At 41.8% G+C, this 16,153-nt stretch overlaps 1 long non-coding RNA gene across 1 annotated transcript; it reads left to right on the top strand.

Annotated features, from left to right (window-relative positions):
• Window positions 1–3,071: 3,071 nt before the first annotated feature.
• On the top strand, window positions 3,072–13,751 carry LOC119378873 (uncharacterized). Its single transcript, XR_005181071.2, has 2 exons — window positions 3,072–3,210; window positions 10,023–13,751. It is a non-coding gene; the product is annotated as an uncharacterized LOC119378873 (long non-coding RNA).
• The last annotated feature ends 2,402 nt before the right edge of the window (window positions 13,752–16,153 follow it).

The raw sequence follows: 16,153 nt of genomic DNA, 5'->3' as shown, positions 1-16,153 counted from the left end.
CAATCTCAGTACACCTTTCCGTAGGACACCAGTGTGCGGTGAAAGCGACTTAAACAATCCGCACACAGTAGATCAAGGCCACAGCGTCTCGTTTGTTTTTCTTTTTTTCTTTTTCTTCTTCTTACTCAATCAATACATGATTGTTGGTGCACACAGTTTGGCTAGTTTGGCTGTTTTTTGGGCAGGCAGTCAGCTTTATTTGTCACTGGCAGTAATACAAAAACGCAAAGGTTCAGCTAGAAATGGCAACAGCAGCAGATGTTTTCAGGCACGGACAAGCGGAAAGTATGAATTAGCCGAATTCACACAGTGGAGTAGATTGAATGAAGTGGCTTTAAAATACATTGCAAACGTAGCAGGCCAATGAAAAACATTAAAGGACCCCTGACAGCAAAATTTTTGTTGGTGACTTTTTTGCTGTAATTTGTAGCTTTGGGTCTTGTAATCTCTAAATTAAATCGTGAATGCTCTAGCGTATCGTACAACTAATTCTAGCGTAGTTGATTGTGACCACTTTAGCATTACTTCAAAACGCCCGCCTAAAAACCACAAGAAACTGGCGCCCCATGCGGGGGAGCGTCAAAGACCACGTGCACTCAAGCTGTGGTGACGTTGAAAGCGCGCTTTTCAAATCAGTATGTGGGTGCCTCGGTATATGTTAAACCTGTTAAGCGCGTGTCCCCTCACGAAAACTACCTCCAGAGCAGCCCGACAACAGAGCGAGAGGGGTGCGGAACAGTCGTATTGTGCACTTGCACCCTGCAAACCTTCTGTGACGTCCACAATACTTGCTTTACTCGTGGAACGTCACGCGGGGCCTCTATCTACGTCATACCAGGATGTCGCAAGGTGCAGCCAACTCAAGTGAGCACTCACGCTTACTTTAAAACCAAATTAAGATATCTTACAGGCAACGTTCGTCACTAATAATCGGTCAGATGTGCCCCAGTATACAGGAAAGTCAAACAACACAAAGATCTCGAGGTTTCAATTTTGGTGTCAGGGGTCCTTTAAGTTTGCTTGAATTAGCTGAGAGTTTGAATTACTGAGAATCTACTGTCGAATGATCTCGCTATCAGAAATTATTGCCTCACAAATCGTTTGCCGCAAAAATTTTTTTGAATCTGTCATGTACGAGCAGAGTTACAGGGATTTGTCACACACTTTGAGTGCTTTTTCTCTCCTTTCGACACAACGAGCGTGCTGCCACTGTGTAATTATAGCACACTGCAGAATGCAGTGCCGGCATGTGGCAGCACTCTGTGGCGACCAACACTACCATGCAGCACAAGGCTGCTGAAATCAGCCAATGGGCCCTCAGATAACATAGTCACGCTTTTTGATGACATAATTTGCTGAGATAGTTGTCTTTGAAACATAATTGTAAATTCCCTAGAGTATCCCCTTCAGGTGCGAATTATGAATCAACTGTTTCCAAATGTGTCAAATTCATGCAACATAATTCTAAGGTACTCCATATTGCATTCCAAGAAAGAAGATGAAGTAATATGCTGTTTTGTGTCAGTTTGAGTAATTAATTCTAATTAGCATGTAATTAAATATTTAATTATGTAGTCATTCATGTTCTATTTTTACATAAAACGAATCAAATTGTAGGCTCAAAATGAATATGCAATTTGTTTTTAATTGTATTCATTTAAAGCAAATAAAAATAATACTCTTGATGTTGGTTTTGGAACGTGGCATGTTGACCGAGGTGTTGAACATCGCAGTGTCTTCACCAAAGTGTTTGGCTGCAGTCATATGCAGCACATTGAGGCTAAGAAAAGACACAGTGGTCATGCAGAAGGTTCAATTCATTGTATGTGCAATGTATCTTGCTCTGTCTTCGCCACAACTTGTTTTTGCCTGTTCAAAGAACTGGCAAAAAACAGTTGCGTCCACATATGTGGACGTTGAACCTTAAGGGGATATGCAGCTCACACGTTCACACAGGCTTTGACTACAGATCGGCTGCATTTTCTGACCATGTTTAAAATGTGTTGCAGGGCCCCTTTGATTGTTTTAAAGGGGAGAGAGAGAAAGAGGTATCCAGACATAGCCTTTGTGTTCGTACAGAAGTACAGGACGTTTGAATTTTTAGACATGGGCCTTTTTAGACATTTAGACAATTTTTAGACATGGGTCTAGGGCAGTGGTTCTCAACCATGGGTGTTTCGGGGACCGTTTGTGGACCGGTGAAAGCGATGAGTGACCCCTTGCAGTGAGAGGAAGGGGGGGGGGTCATAACTTAACACACCATGCAGTGTGAAGTGTGAAATAGGCCCCTTTTATTTCTCCCTGGCAAAGAATGGTCAAACTAAAGTGCTATGCCAATTCAATCTCAACAGCTTGTGAATAAGTTGTGCATTCTGCAGCCACATTGAATCTGTTTCTAGCTATGTTTGCTCTTCAAATATGCAAGCCTAGAAAAAGTATGCTCACATGCATATTTCGTAGAAAGCTGCCATGAGATGGCTTTACAGCCATCTCATGGAGAAGAAAAAACATAGGGCAGCTCCGCCGTAATGCAAAGGTGTCACGCGGTGAAGCATACTAAAAATCGGAAGGGGTCGCTGTAATGCGTTTCACGGACCCCCATTTGGAACTACTGCTCTAGGGGCTCTCAATTTGATTAGAAATTTGTTATAGATTGCATTGAAAGTATGCAATTCGGCGCTTGGCACTGCTGCCATTTCTTATTCTGTTTTCCACATTACCATTGTGCCTGAGAGATGCATGTCACATAGTGCACACACCATTTTCTGAGAGATGTGAAATGTATGCAGTGCTGCTGTTGCTGCCAGCAGTTTAGGGTGCTATCGGAAATGTTTTTTACCTTAAACTTTCAAACTCGGGTATTGCATTAGGTGATGGTAATGGAGAGAAAACGGCAGTGTTTGAGGGTTGTTCTCATGAGCACGCCTGTCATTTGTCTACTCTTGACTGTCCAGTTTGACTGTTTGTTTGTTTGACAATTTCATTTTTTTCCTGATTTGTCACCCCTGTATAATATTTGACATTGGCTTATGCTTACTTTTTATTAAATAAATGCGCTGTCTACTGATGCAGCTTCCGGGACTGTTGTACCATGCCTGACGACGCTAGTCTCCAAATATGGCGCCCCAACTCAAAAAGGAACAATCCTGGGTATCTTTCGGTCTTTGGGTGCTCTGGCTCGTGCTTTGGGCCCATTGCTGTCAGCTACAGGTGAGTGATAAGTTAGTGGGGCTGCATGGTACCTCTACTGCACAAGTGTTCCAACCATATCCTCAGAACTATGTAGGAAGCATTTGTCTATTTCCACTAGGGGTCAAGAGCAGCTAAAGCAATGTGATTTGCATGATATCATCTGTGACATGCAACAGATTTATTTGTTTAATGTGCTAGAAGCTGCCTTATACCGGTGTCACAAAAGAGCCTTTTAAGGCCTTTGAATGGCAGTCTATTGATTGAGCAGCAATGTAGGTGCTTCTGCACACTACGTGGGCAGCTTACTGTTGAGTCAACAGCCTATCAAGTCAGCGGTGTTGTACGGAATTCTTTTGAATTCTTGAAGGCCTCTGAGCATTGGGCCCATCCACCTTCCTGAGCACTCTCTCTAATAGGCTTGTGCAAATATTTATTATTCTGGTTTAAAGTGAATTGAGTGAGTAGTAAAGGGGAATAGTTCTGGTTGTTTTATAAAGGTTTCATGTCCATCCTATAACTTTTAGAAATTTGCAGATATCTAAAGAAGGAGGCCTTTACTTACTAAAGTAGAAACATTTTAATATCTGGAAGCAGTTCACTGTGCCCACCAACAGACACCAGGTATTTAATTCGGCATCGAAATTTAATTTAGTATAATTGCTCAGTACCGAAGGTGGATGTATATGAAATGTTAAATATAATCAAGTTAAAAAAAAGAAATGTTGACAGTTGCACAAGGCCTCTGATTATTCGCATGTGTGGACTATGAGTCATGTCAATGACAGTGCACTAGGATCACTGAAACCACTGATAGATGACAGTACAGTCACATTCTACTACAACGCGATTGACGGGGATTGCAAATAAGTTAGTTGTCACGAAATTTCGTTGCAGCGAAATTTAACGTATAGACCTCAAAAGTTAGGAAGATCTGATGATTTTGACTCGACCTCTGCTCCTGGCAAGCGTATGCATTACCTTTTGCATCGAACTCTAACTGAGATGAATTTGGCCACACATGGAGTTACTGAACTTTCTGGTGTGTAACACGCACAAAATATACAGAAAATTCGGAGCTGAAGTCAGGATGTGGGTTATACGCAAATTTCAGTGCACAAGTTGGCTTTTGACGTGGCTTCACAGTAATGCAAGGCAGGAAGTCACAGGAGTTGCAGATGAATTGTGTGCCTTTTCCCATGAGAGGTGCAAACACACAATGAAGGTAGCCAGAAAGCTTGCACAGGGGGGAGGGTGTGAAGTCCACAATCGGATGCATGGGGACACCCGGCTTATGAATCTTCGGCAGGCGCCAAACCGTAGTGGCAGAGAAGCGAGTATTGCAGAGACTTCTTGGAAGACTTCGATAAGAAACTTCTGTGTATCCCTTTCCACTTTGAGTGTGGGATTCCATTTAAGGTCAGCGTATGTGCCATTGTCTTCAAGAAGGGTGATCATTCTGCTTTCATAGTCACCTTTGTTTATTATGGCAGTGGCATTACCCTTGTCAGAAGGTAGAATGACGATGTTAAAGGGCCAGTAAACAGGCTCCGATTTTTTTTTTACACCCCCCAAACAAGCTCGCCAATTTGTACAGTAGGCTGCAGTGATTACATTTTCCGAATATTACAACGCTGCGTGCCGCGCAGACCCTTCATTTCGAAAAACAATTCCCGCGCCTCTTTCCTTTGCCTGACCAATCCCCCTCGTACGCGCAGTGATACAAACTTGCCCATGGGCAACTTCACATACCACTGAGCTCGTCGATTGGTCTAAACGAGGTCTCAACAAGTTAATGTCAGTTCCTGTTCCCACCCACCGCTATGAAACTGCACCTTGTTCTTGGCCCTGCGGTGATGCGGTTTCGGTCACGCAGTTGGCGTGCGTATATTCCTCGCACTGCATGGCACCTGCACGCACTTCGCCTTCGACATGAGCAAACACGTAGAGGAAGCGTTGTTCAGTTGTCGGCTGCAAATCGAGCGGAGAGAGGGTGAATCTCCAGTAGCTCAGACGAGGCGCATGTGGTTCTCCACGTTTGTCTCTCGTCATCTCTCATTTCTCTTGTCGTCATGGAAAGCAAGCACGCACTTCTGAGCACTGCATTGTGAGCACTACGTGTGACAATGTAAACAATAAACAACCAGGAGCCGTAGCAAGCGGAAGCGCATTGCGATTGATCAAGCTTGTCGATGACTTCAATTGCTGTCGTCGTGTCACATTGCCGAAGAGGGCGAAGTCACGACAACGGCCTACACCTTCCTCTCACTGTGGCGGAGAAGGGTGGCGAGGCCACGCGAAAATTTGAAACCTGCTGAAACGAATGTTCTAACCCCTGTAACTTCCTTATTATAGCACATTCACGATAAATTAGATCAGCGCTTGTGTCGTCCTTTTTTTTCGTGTTTTGTGTTTCTGTCTTAACCCGGTGTGTGCTGCCGTTTATCGTGAATATGATCAACAAACTAGCCCACAAGTACGTGTTAAGCAAGTTTATTATAGCACGTACTTGCAAAATTCTTGCGGCAGCATGTTCACATAGCAAAAGTGCGCATATTTATCTTATTACAATTTTTGTACCTCGAGGCTGTTTACTGGCCCTTTAAGGATCCTGCAAAGGCTCTTTACAGCATTACTCTGCTCGGGTGGGAGGGCATTTGAGGCATATAGTGGAAGCCTTGCAGGGATGCTTATGGCATGGGTGTGAGCTTCTTCCTGCCTGGAGTGGTTAATGTGGTCAATTGCATTGCGTGATTACATGACGGCGAACAAGTGAGGCCTTATCAATCAAGCCTGTGTTGCGGTGGTTCGTGCTTGCGCACTGTGGTACTATGCATGTGTGTGCACGCTGCACGCTTGCATCGCAGAATTTTTGAATGGCATGTTCCCGCGCTTCTCTTGTTTATCTGGCAATCACCATGTGGTTTAAGTATTTTTGTTTTATGTTTGTGCACGAAATAAATTTCAGTTGAGAGTCGGCGCTCGTGTTGTGCGTTTCTTGTCCATCGTCCGTGCCGCGCTGCACATTTTCCCAAAGATGTTTGCATCGCAGCTTTTCAGCTCGACTAGTTACCGCACTGGCAGTACTGCTTCTCAGTGTCAACTTCTTTTACCTAGTGATAAGCATGAAATAACGCAGAGACAGCTCCTTATCTACAGACTAATTTTTAAGCACGAATTTTGGTGTGCCTAAGCAACAGCAGGCTAGTAGAGCAATTCGAACAACTCCTTTGCGGAATTCCAAGGCTTGTCAACCAGGCAGCACGACATACAGATTTTTCTGATTTTCAAATGCAATTTAAAAATGCTACAAATCCTGTTTAAATCATGAAAAGAAAGCTTGATTCTGTCCCTATAATTCACAGTCTTCCCATTTCTGCCTGGATCTAATTGCACATTCTGGCCAGTTGTCAGTCCCTTTAACATGCACCTATATTTACTAAGTACTGCATGGGTGTTCTGAAATTTGCACCCATCGACCTTTGAAAACATTTCAAAATTTTGCTAAAATATTAACACATACGATATTTTCAACAGCTGCAGATGAGTGTCTAGGTAAGGTGTGTCCACTAGGCATTGACATTGTGTAGAAGCTGTGTCGGAGTTGTGTTTTCATTTATCCATACTTTCATTTGTTCAAGGTTCAACTCTTGTCATCTGTGCACACTTCTTTCCCTTTTGACTGTGGTGGCTGCATTGCGATCCAGAAACACTGACTGGGTGCATGTTAAGAAAGTTCACTGTGGTCAGAGCTAATCCAGAATTTCTCACTGCATTATGGCTTCATAATCAGATTGTTCATTCGTCAGATAAAATCACGCAAATAATTGATTTCTTTCAATTTAAGTAAATCTTTTCTCTTCCCAAGTAGGTGAGGTATGCTTTCATTTGAAGACTTCTGTAACCATTCTTCATGTCAGAAAAAATAACTGCCCTTATTTAACATGCTTTAAGAAACTACGCAAATCACCTTTCCCTCTTGGAGCCACATTTACTTTCCTCATCGTCTTCTGTCCTTGTGCTCGAACTGGCAGGCCTTGACAAAGTATTGTGTGCAGCTGAGCTTTCCTGGTCATAAGCCATACTAATAGCAATGGGGTTTGGCTGCATGAGCAGGTCTTCCATGACAATAACCTTAGCTGTGTTGCTCACCTTTCTGCTCGGAGAGGGGCAGACGTTTGCGCATTTGGCCAATGAATGCTGTGGAGTCCACAGAGGTGGCTCTGACCGTGGAGGCAGCATCCTGTTGCTGATATCTGGAGACAGGTCAGGTGCCTGGAGTGGTATAAAGTACAAGAGGAGCCAGTGTATTCATGCACCCAAGTGATGGCAAGCTTGGGTGCCATGTCGTCAACTTCTGTGCCTGTGTGGTGGTCTTGGCCTCTGGTAATGCTCTTGTGCCAGGCACTGACACAGAGGTCGAGACCTGCAGCAGAGAACGTAGCCTGTGGCTAAGTCTTATGGCGGGACAGTCCATGCACTCCCTGTCAAGGGGCTGCAGGGTAGAGCTGTAGTATTGAGGTGGTGACCCTAACGAGCCCAGTTCATGGTAGAGGTCTGGTCCGACTTGCCAGAAGTATGAGAAATCCAGCCGAAAGGAACTATTAGCACCAAAATTCATTCATGCCTGCATCGTTGCCTCATACCCTTGTATACTCGTGCCATGCTTTGGCAGCACCACAAAGTTAGTTTATTGCAATGGGCCATTGTGGTCTGGACAGCACTGAGCAGGTTAGATGTCCTCACCCTAAAAGCAGCGGCATCCTTGAAGCTGTGGAACTCCAATAGTCTTTGAAGAGCCAGCAATAGTGAGGTTGCACATGTGAACCCAGAGGTTGCTAAAGCAGCATATTCTAGTGAGATGATGACCTGCATGACATCTGTGAGGCTATCTAGGGAGCCACCTGAGGAGCCAGGGGTGGTGTTTGCTAAGAATACCATGGCTGCAGCACTCGCGACAGCTGGAATAATGACGAAGAGAGTGTGAACGTAGCAGCTCAGATCTTAAAGCCCTGAGTAAGAGATCCATGCCATGAAATTCGTATACGGCATTCCCAGGCAAGACAAGCCTGTGCGTTGTCTTGGTGTGACGTGGTACTGTGGCACTAGTCTAATCCTGCACTGCAATCACCAAGGAATCCGGGAAGCTGTTCCCAGATGAGGGAAACATATGGCATTTCTTGGCAGGAAGGACCTGGAATGTCAAGGGTCCACGAGGACACACGGCTTGTATCTCATGACTTGGTTTTTTTGTCGGCTTCATCATTCTAAGGAAGAAACCAGGCAAAGCATCATTCCCTCTGAGCGCTGCCTTTAATCTCTTCGTCATCTTCTCTCCCTGTGATCTCCATACGAGTCCAAGCTCAAATGTACCTCTTTGGCTTCCTTGCAAGTGTTTAGCAGAAGTATTTAAGTAAGGCAAAGCCTAGGCTAAATCCCTTGAGTACATTGTGTACTTTAAGTACCAGCAGTTTTAATGAGTATTTTTAATTGGACCACACTAATTTGTTCACCCGAAAGTAAATTCAAAGGTTAACATCATATGTTGCTAGGATGGGCAAAGCTTGCACGGTGTGATGCAGCGATTGTGTAATGACGACTGCTTTGGTCAAACTCAATTAACCGAAACGAAGCCTTGTTTCATGTCACTAATCTAAAGAAAATAAGCACACACATTCACGAGCATGACGCTGATGCACTGCTGATTTATTCTGAATATGGAAGATGTAACAAGGCAAAAGAACCCAAAACGTACTAAGCTGAGGAGACACTAATGCCCATTGTGTCACAATCTTCTGTCCAATGCCGCATCTGTGGAACGATGTAAAACACACAGTATGCCTGAGGCATTTGGGAGCAGTGAACAGATGGGCAAAATGAGCCTTGCGAAGCTATTTAGCTTACCTTTATTGCAATCCACAGATGTGACAGATGTTTCTGTGCTTCAACAGGGTGGAATTTCCTCTCCTGCAGCTTGGGGTGATGAGAGACGATGCTTTTTGCTGCTGGCTTAATCCTTGCTTACCAGGATTGTGGCTTTGGCTTGTTCAAGCACACTGGCAGTCGTTCGAACAGCCTAGAAACGATGCCAGGACACAGCTTAGCCTTGTCGCGTTGCAAGGACACAGCATCTCCTTTCACTACGAACTCGTCGCTTCGAACGTCTGTGGCATGAAAATGTTCTTCGCATCTTGGACATGTTCAGAGTGAAAGGTAAAGCCACCAGCTTGCTGTCGCAGTGTATTGCACATTTCCACATCTCCCGCTCATTGGCATCACTTCGTAAACAAAACGAGACGTTTTCGCTTGTACCTCTGTAGCCGGAGTGACAACCCAGTACACAGCAAGTTTTAGGCATTGTTGCTTATGTGCACCATCCTTGTGCCCTCATGCACAATGCTCGAAGCCGTCAGATCTAGAAGTTATGAGAAATTGGGAAAACTAAATGTTGATGCTGCCGGATTCCTTGGGTGTCTAGCTCTCCGAATGCGGTGCACAGCTCTTGTCTAGCCATCACCATGCTCCCAGCACTGCTGCACAACATAATGGCACTCTCCCATAGATAGCATTATGGCATAGTTTCATGACAAGAAAAGCATTGAAGGACTCTGCTTGCACTAATGAAAACCTTGCCATGATGGCAAGGTTTTGATTAAAACAGCTGCCATGATGGTGAGGTTATTACACTGGAGTCGCAGTTACTAAGCTGGGAGACACCACTAGTACTGATCAAAATGAAACAAAGGGTTCACAGGGTTTTGGGTCTGCCACAGTGAATATCCGGATGTTCAATACTTTAAAGGAAACAAAATGTTTTCCTTTTTTTATTCCAGTCTACTGGTGGGCAGGTCCTGTGGTCTGCTACTGTATTGGTGGCTGCCTGTTCATCTTTCCACTGCTCATCCTCAGGAACCTGTACAGAACAGTTGGGGACATGGTCAAATAAGATCATTTCTCCACTGATGTAGATTAGAGACAACTATAGTGATTGTGCAGTGTTTGGAAAGTTGTCTTTCAAAAGTGTGGCAACGTGTGTGTTGTTTGCTCAGATTATTATTCAGTGTGATGAAGTTGTCTTCATAACACCTAATCACAAGGCCACTAACCATGTGATTATCTTGTTGCCATTTTACTCCATAGCAGCTTCCTTTTTCTTCTGTAAGAGATTGTTTTCACATTTTTTGGTTTGCTGTCTGTACATTATAGATGTATAATTTGTATTAAGATATTGTTGCGAATTTATAAGTGATACCATTTGCATTTAGAACCAGTGTGAATGTTGTGAAATGCCTACTGTTGGCCTTCTGTAAGCATTTGTTTTGAACATTGAGCATTTATTGTAGTAACAAATGAAGATTCTGATTTTGTCTTTTGCTTGTTTGCTCGTTTGAACGTTGTAATTCCTCAGCACCAGTTCTCACTATTGAAATTTTTATGGTGCGTTAGCGTAATGCAAAACAGTATTTATTGCCCTAGCGTCAAAACATATTAAAGTCCTTCTACCTTTTTTTCTAAATATTATTGTCTCTCATGAAATGGCACATTGCATCAGATTATTCCCAAAGAAATTATTCTTGCTGCAGTCTGTTACTATACTCCGAGCATTTATTTTTCTCTGTGTTTGTATGTGTTCCAATGTATGTGCTTGCATGTTCTGTAGTTGACTGAATATTAACTCACTGAAATTCAAGAAACACCAAGATGTGCCTAGATCAACATAAGCGCAGAAAGCAGATGAGCATATCAGTTAATGGTAGTTTATCAAGAAACTATGACACTTCTGCACAAGTTGACTTTGCTTGACACCAAGTAACCTACGTAAGCCTTCGATTTAAAAAACTTGGTTGAAAAGGGAGGAGTCATCGAACATTGAGGGGTAGAAATTTCGGAAGAGGCAAAATCTAGCTACGAAGATGATAACATTTACATTTATTTTAAGCTTAGTTACACTGCAGTTACTGGAGCAATTTGTTGAAAGTATATGTCATAGCTGGGTTTTGAATAAATTCCAGTGCAGTAGAAAGGGTAATCAGATGAACATCCCAAATGGCCCTGCATATTCCAGTTATGGACAAATGAGTGTTATGTAAGCTAGCAGTTTAGTATGAGGGGAGGCCATGTACAGGTTCCGCCCTAAGAAACCGCGGACACAGTTCATTTCATTGATCATGTTCATTGGCCAATTGAAATCATTGGTGAGCAGAGTGCTTAAAATATTTTGACACAATTGATAGCATACATTCCAGACATGCAAGAGTAACTGCAATGAAAGGCAATCGGAGGTTCGCACTGTGTTTGGGGACACTATCTGATATGTGCACCAAGAATAAATATTATTAAAGTCAGACTGAAGGATATTAAACGTCTTTAGAATTAGTAATATGGCAGTAAATTATGCAATTGTAGGTGCATGACGAAGCGCATGGTATTAGGGAAGCTGGGTAATCAAAAACAAGCGGATCAATATTCAGAGGTGACAGTTTTAGAAACGACAGTCTATTCGAAACCTCATGCAGTGCTTCTTGAAAACCTAAGCACCAAGTTTTGATGGGTGTATTTCATTCGTGCTAATGGTCAAATCACTTACAAAAAGCCCTACGTGGGTGTCGCATGATGTGTTTCTGGGAGAACCCTACTGATTGTTATGAAAGAAGTTAGCAGAAACAGAAATTATATGTGGGTTTACTGAGACCACTATAGTCTAATTAAAGTAGAACATTTCGATATGCCAAAGGTATGTGTTCTACGTACATTTTCAAGATTTGTGCATCAGATCATTTTAGAACATATACTATGTGTCTGGTGGTTACTGATGCTAGCTGCTTTAGTGCCTATCAAATGACCCATGAAAAAGCTTTCTCGGTGTAAAATTGAGGTGCAATTTCACATGCTAAATGGTACATTTATGCATCTGTACTTTAGATAGCACAGAAAACCTGTTTTATTCTGTATTGTAATGTTTCATAGCAAATCCTCTGGTAGTTATTGTTATTACTTCTCCTGGCTTGTGATGTAATTATTAGCTAAAACACAAAATATGTGCGCATCCCTTTCTGTAGTTATGATCTGCTGAGTCATATACTTGTCAAGAGGAAGCCAATCTAGTTGGGAACTTTGGGCTAGCACAAAAACATTCGTGGGTTCGATATATAATACACGTGGGATAGATTGTACAGTTAGTGTTGGAGCACCAGTAAGCAAGACACTATTTTCAATAGGTTACACATCAGGTTGTCAGGCTTGGGAGATGTGCTATGGTCTTTCATCTCATTCCGCACTTTGAGGCACATTCAATATATTTGTTGATAGCCAAAGGATTAAAACTGGACAACTGGAAAGACACATTGTGTGCTCAGTATCAGTGCTACATAATTGCCAAAACAGCACACATTCATGCATTCACCAAAATTCGAAGGCTTTGTAATCACGTACAGTCAGCTGAAAGCCAGGGTATTGGCTATGGTCTAGCCTTGCTGCAGCCTCAATTAAGCAGCTTGCAGTGAAGAACTCCATAACACAGTTGTGGCTATTGGCACTGCGAGCATGTGCATTTGTGTGGCCAAAGTTTACTTCAGAGAACTGCTCACTGCACCAGGAAATAACATAGTGAAACCGGAATTTAAAAACCTTGTTGCAAAATGCACGAGTAAATGAATGGCAGCACAAGACAGGTCCTATGTACTCGTATCAGAATTTTCCATGGCATGGCGAGGTCAGAGTGTAATTTTATTTCCTGGATACTTCTTCAAAATACGACCTTAGCCTAGAAGCTATGCCAGCATGTCTATTTGTGTCAGCAATTCAACTTGAAAATCATAGGGATCTCAATACTCCCCCCTGCCACTCCCTCGTCCCTTCTTTTTTTTTTTTTTTTTTAACATGAAAAAAAAAAATGTGGGATCAAGGGCTAAACATATTGTGATGTTTTGTGTGGCACAACTGTGCTAGTGCATTTGTGGAGCATTTGTTTACCATAGTCTATTTATTATTGTTATTACTATTACTTATATTACTTGTCGTAAGTACCCTGCAGCCCATTGTATGTCATAGGTTCTAGAGTGAGCTATTGGGCAGTCATCATTTCGTCTGGGCTCAGTCTTGCGATTGAATTCACATGTTGTAAAGTTGCATTTGGCTCATGCAAAGGCACGTAAGTTCCCCACGTTGTGCTGAATCAATTGGAATTTTGTTCCTCAACAAAGCATGAGGGGAAAGTGGGTAAGTGAGAAGTGTGACTTGTTTCCAAACATGTGATTGCTATCAATACTGCTCAGCCTCATTGAAGATGTGCTAGTATTTTTTGTCTGTTATGGTGCAACTTCAAGGTTGCCCATGTATAACTTGCAGCGCCAGCTCATACAGTTGTACTAAAGCGCCATTTCCTGTTGTCATGCACGAATATTTTATAATATAGCCACCCAAGATCAGTTATAGCATTTTTGTAACTGACCTTCAGGTTGACGGCTTCTAACTACTACGTATTGATAGCCTTATAATGTAACTGGAAATTTTTTCCTAGCTTATTTAATGCACCACATATGCAATATGAAATACAAGATAAACAGCGTTCTTGCAATGTTTAGATGTTCTTAAGACGCCTGAGGCAGATTCTTTTTGGATAGGGGCAGTTACAAACAGATACCCCCTCTACCTGCTTCATTCAGCTGCTTTCAAGAATGCAAGGAAGTGCCTTGTAGAGTCTGTTCTAATATCTGGAGCTTTCCTTCAAACTTTGTGAATATGTACATCCCAGTGAAATGTATTACTCTACCAAAGTACAAAAGAGCTTTTTTTTTTCAGCCAGCTTCTTGTAAGATACATTTGCTTCTGCCTCATTTCCCAGTCAAAGCTTTTGAAATTTATTTGACACCACTGGCAACTGCTGCTCATCACGTGTAAAAATGACACATGTCCCCAACACAAGTGCAAGCTTAAGTTATTGAATTGTTTTTTGTTTCCCAGCACTGGGTCCAGATCAGAAATGATGGTGTATCCAACCATGTTTCATTTAAGGCCTGAAATCTTACAAGGCTTGTGCTGTGATTGACAGTATGTAGTACTGTGAACAACTTCATTTTTATCATTATTCTTGCAATTTTTGCATCACATGGTGCAAACTTTGCAGTGTATATTGCTTTCTTAATATTGGCAGTGCATATTCTTTAAATTTACAAAATTTCGTGGCCAAAAATTTTTCTCAATACCTCAGATTGAGCCTAAAATGCAGTGTATTGAACCCACTGATAAAACACCACTCACAGTGCTACTTTGCACATTTTTTCCACAATCAATGTATTTCCTAGTTTGCAACTTAGCACACATGCTGCTTAACACCAAAAGTGAGGTTTGCTGCCTCTAAGACAAAAGTTTGGCGAATTGATCATGTAATGGTCGTTTGTTTGTAACATAACCTGGACAAGATTTGGTGGGACGAGTTGTAGTGTTGTATATGTGTCTTTGTCAGGAAGGGATGCTTTGAGACATCTGTTGGCCTACTTTGCCGAGATACTACTTGACACCATCTCCTCACTGGTGCTCATGGGCTATACTTTTTTCATTTAGAGCGAAGGTGTGCACAGCAGTTACGAGCCTGTGTCGGGGGTTCCCATGGTTCTTGTGTGCCTTTTTTTTTTGGTGGCGAGTGTTTGATCTGTGTGCACAAAGAATGAAGGCACTGTGGATACTGGCCCTTACTAGTAGCCACGTGTTAAAAGAAAGGTCAAGTTACCGTGGGGATCAACTGTTCAAAGTAAAAGTTGAGTGGGAATGTACTATACAATTATTCTGATTCTGTAGCTGTATGTTAGATATTGCAGTTTGGAACTTTTGGAGCTTTGAATTATACATCTTTAAATTTTCTGGAACAGCCACTGAGAGGTTCTAAAAAACGTGGAAGCTCTTTAGGTTTTTTTTGTCAACTCTAATTTCACACTTAGACAAAGGAGCTACGTAATATGGACTGAAGGTATTTACAATGCTTTTCCCTCATGAATGTTGTCCTTAAATTTATTTACATTTGTTTAATAAGTTTGGGATTTTCACAGAAGTATCAGGTGCCTTTCCATTTTATGTTGAGCCATTCACTTACTTAATTTTTGCCCTGTGACAGTAGCTAAAACCAGTGGCTAAGGATCAGTATATGAATTGGAGCGTTTAAACAAATAAATATGTTATAGGTGTGTGAATATTTTAAAAATGGGAATAACAAGTCTAATAGTTTATATTCGTAAATACATATATTTTTCCAATAGGGTACGAATATTTAAAAACGTCCACATCACTTAATTTAAAATAAGTTTACAGCAAAAGTATGATAAATTTTATACCCGTTGGCATCAAATACGTATAAAACGAGATAGCTTGTGTATTAGAGCAGGCCATGACTTTTGGGGAGCCATATCCTACCGGCTATACCTTGATTGCCTGCACTCAGAAGATTCATGTGCATTCATAGAAACTGATTATTTATTCTTGATGCTCAAGTTTTGATTTTGATGAAAACTTTATGAATACAAAATAGGATGTTAATGTCATTTTGATTGTGAAGATAGCTGTTAAATATTTCAAAATTATTCTGTATTCGATGTGATAAGTTTTTGCACGCAATTCAGAGTAATATTACCATTCAAAGATGCCTAAAGTACAGCCTTTACTTTCACATTTCTTGCAACGCTTCTTTGATCATTTTTTCATGTACTTAGAATGAGCATGTGATTCGAACAAAAAGTCTGTAGTGTAAGGAAGGTTATAGGATTTCAGGAACATAAATGAAAACTTGAACTTGGACTTAATATCAAGCAGAATTTGTCATTTTGTGGTGTCACAACCTGACAGATTTTGTGAATTTTCTTGTGCTAGTATGCCAGCATGTTTCACTGTTTAGCATCACTCAATGTCTTTTTTTTTTCCCGCTGGTTTCATGGGCACAATTTGGGTAATTGACTGACATCCATCTGTTTTGTGT

Source organism: Rhipicephalus sanguineus, chromosome 1 (assembly GCF_013339695.2).
Source record: "Rhipicephalus sanguineus isolate Rsan-2018 chromosome 1, BIME_Rsan_1.4, whole genome shotgun sequence".
Taxonomy (NCBI): domain Eukaryota; kingdom Metazoa; phylum Arthropoda; class Arachnida; order Ixodida; family Ixodidae; genus Rhipicephalus; species Rhipicephalus sanguineus.
The sequence above is the reverse complement of the archived record's forward strand: the minus strand, read 5'-3'. Positions and strand labels throughout refer to the sequence as shown.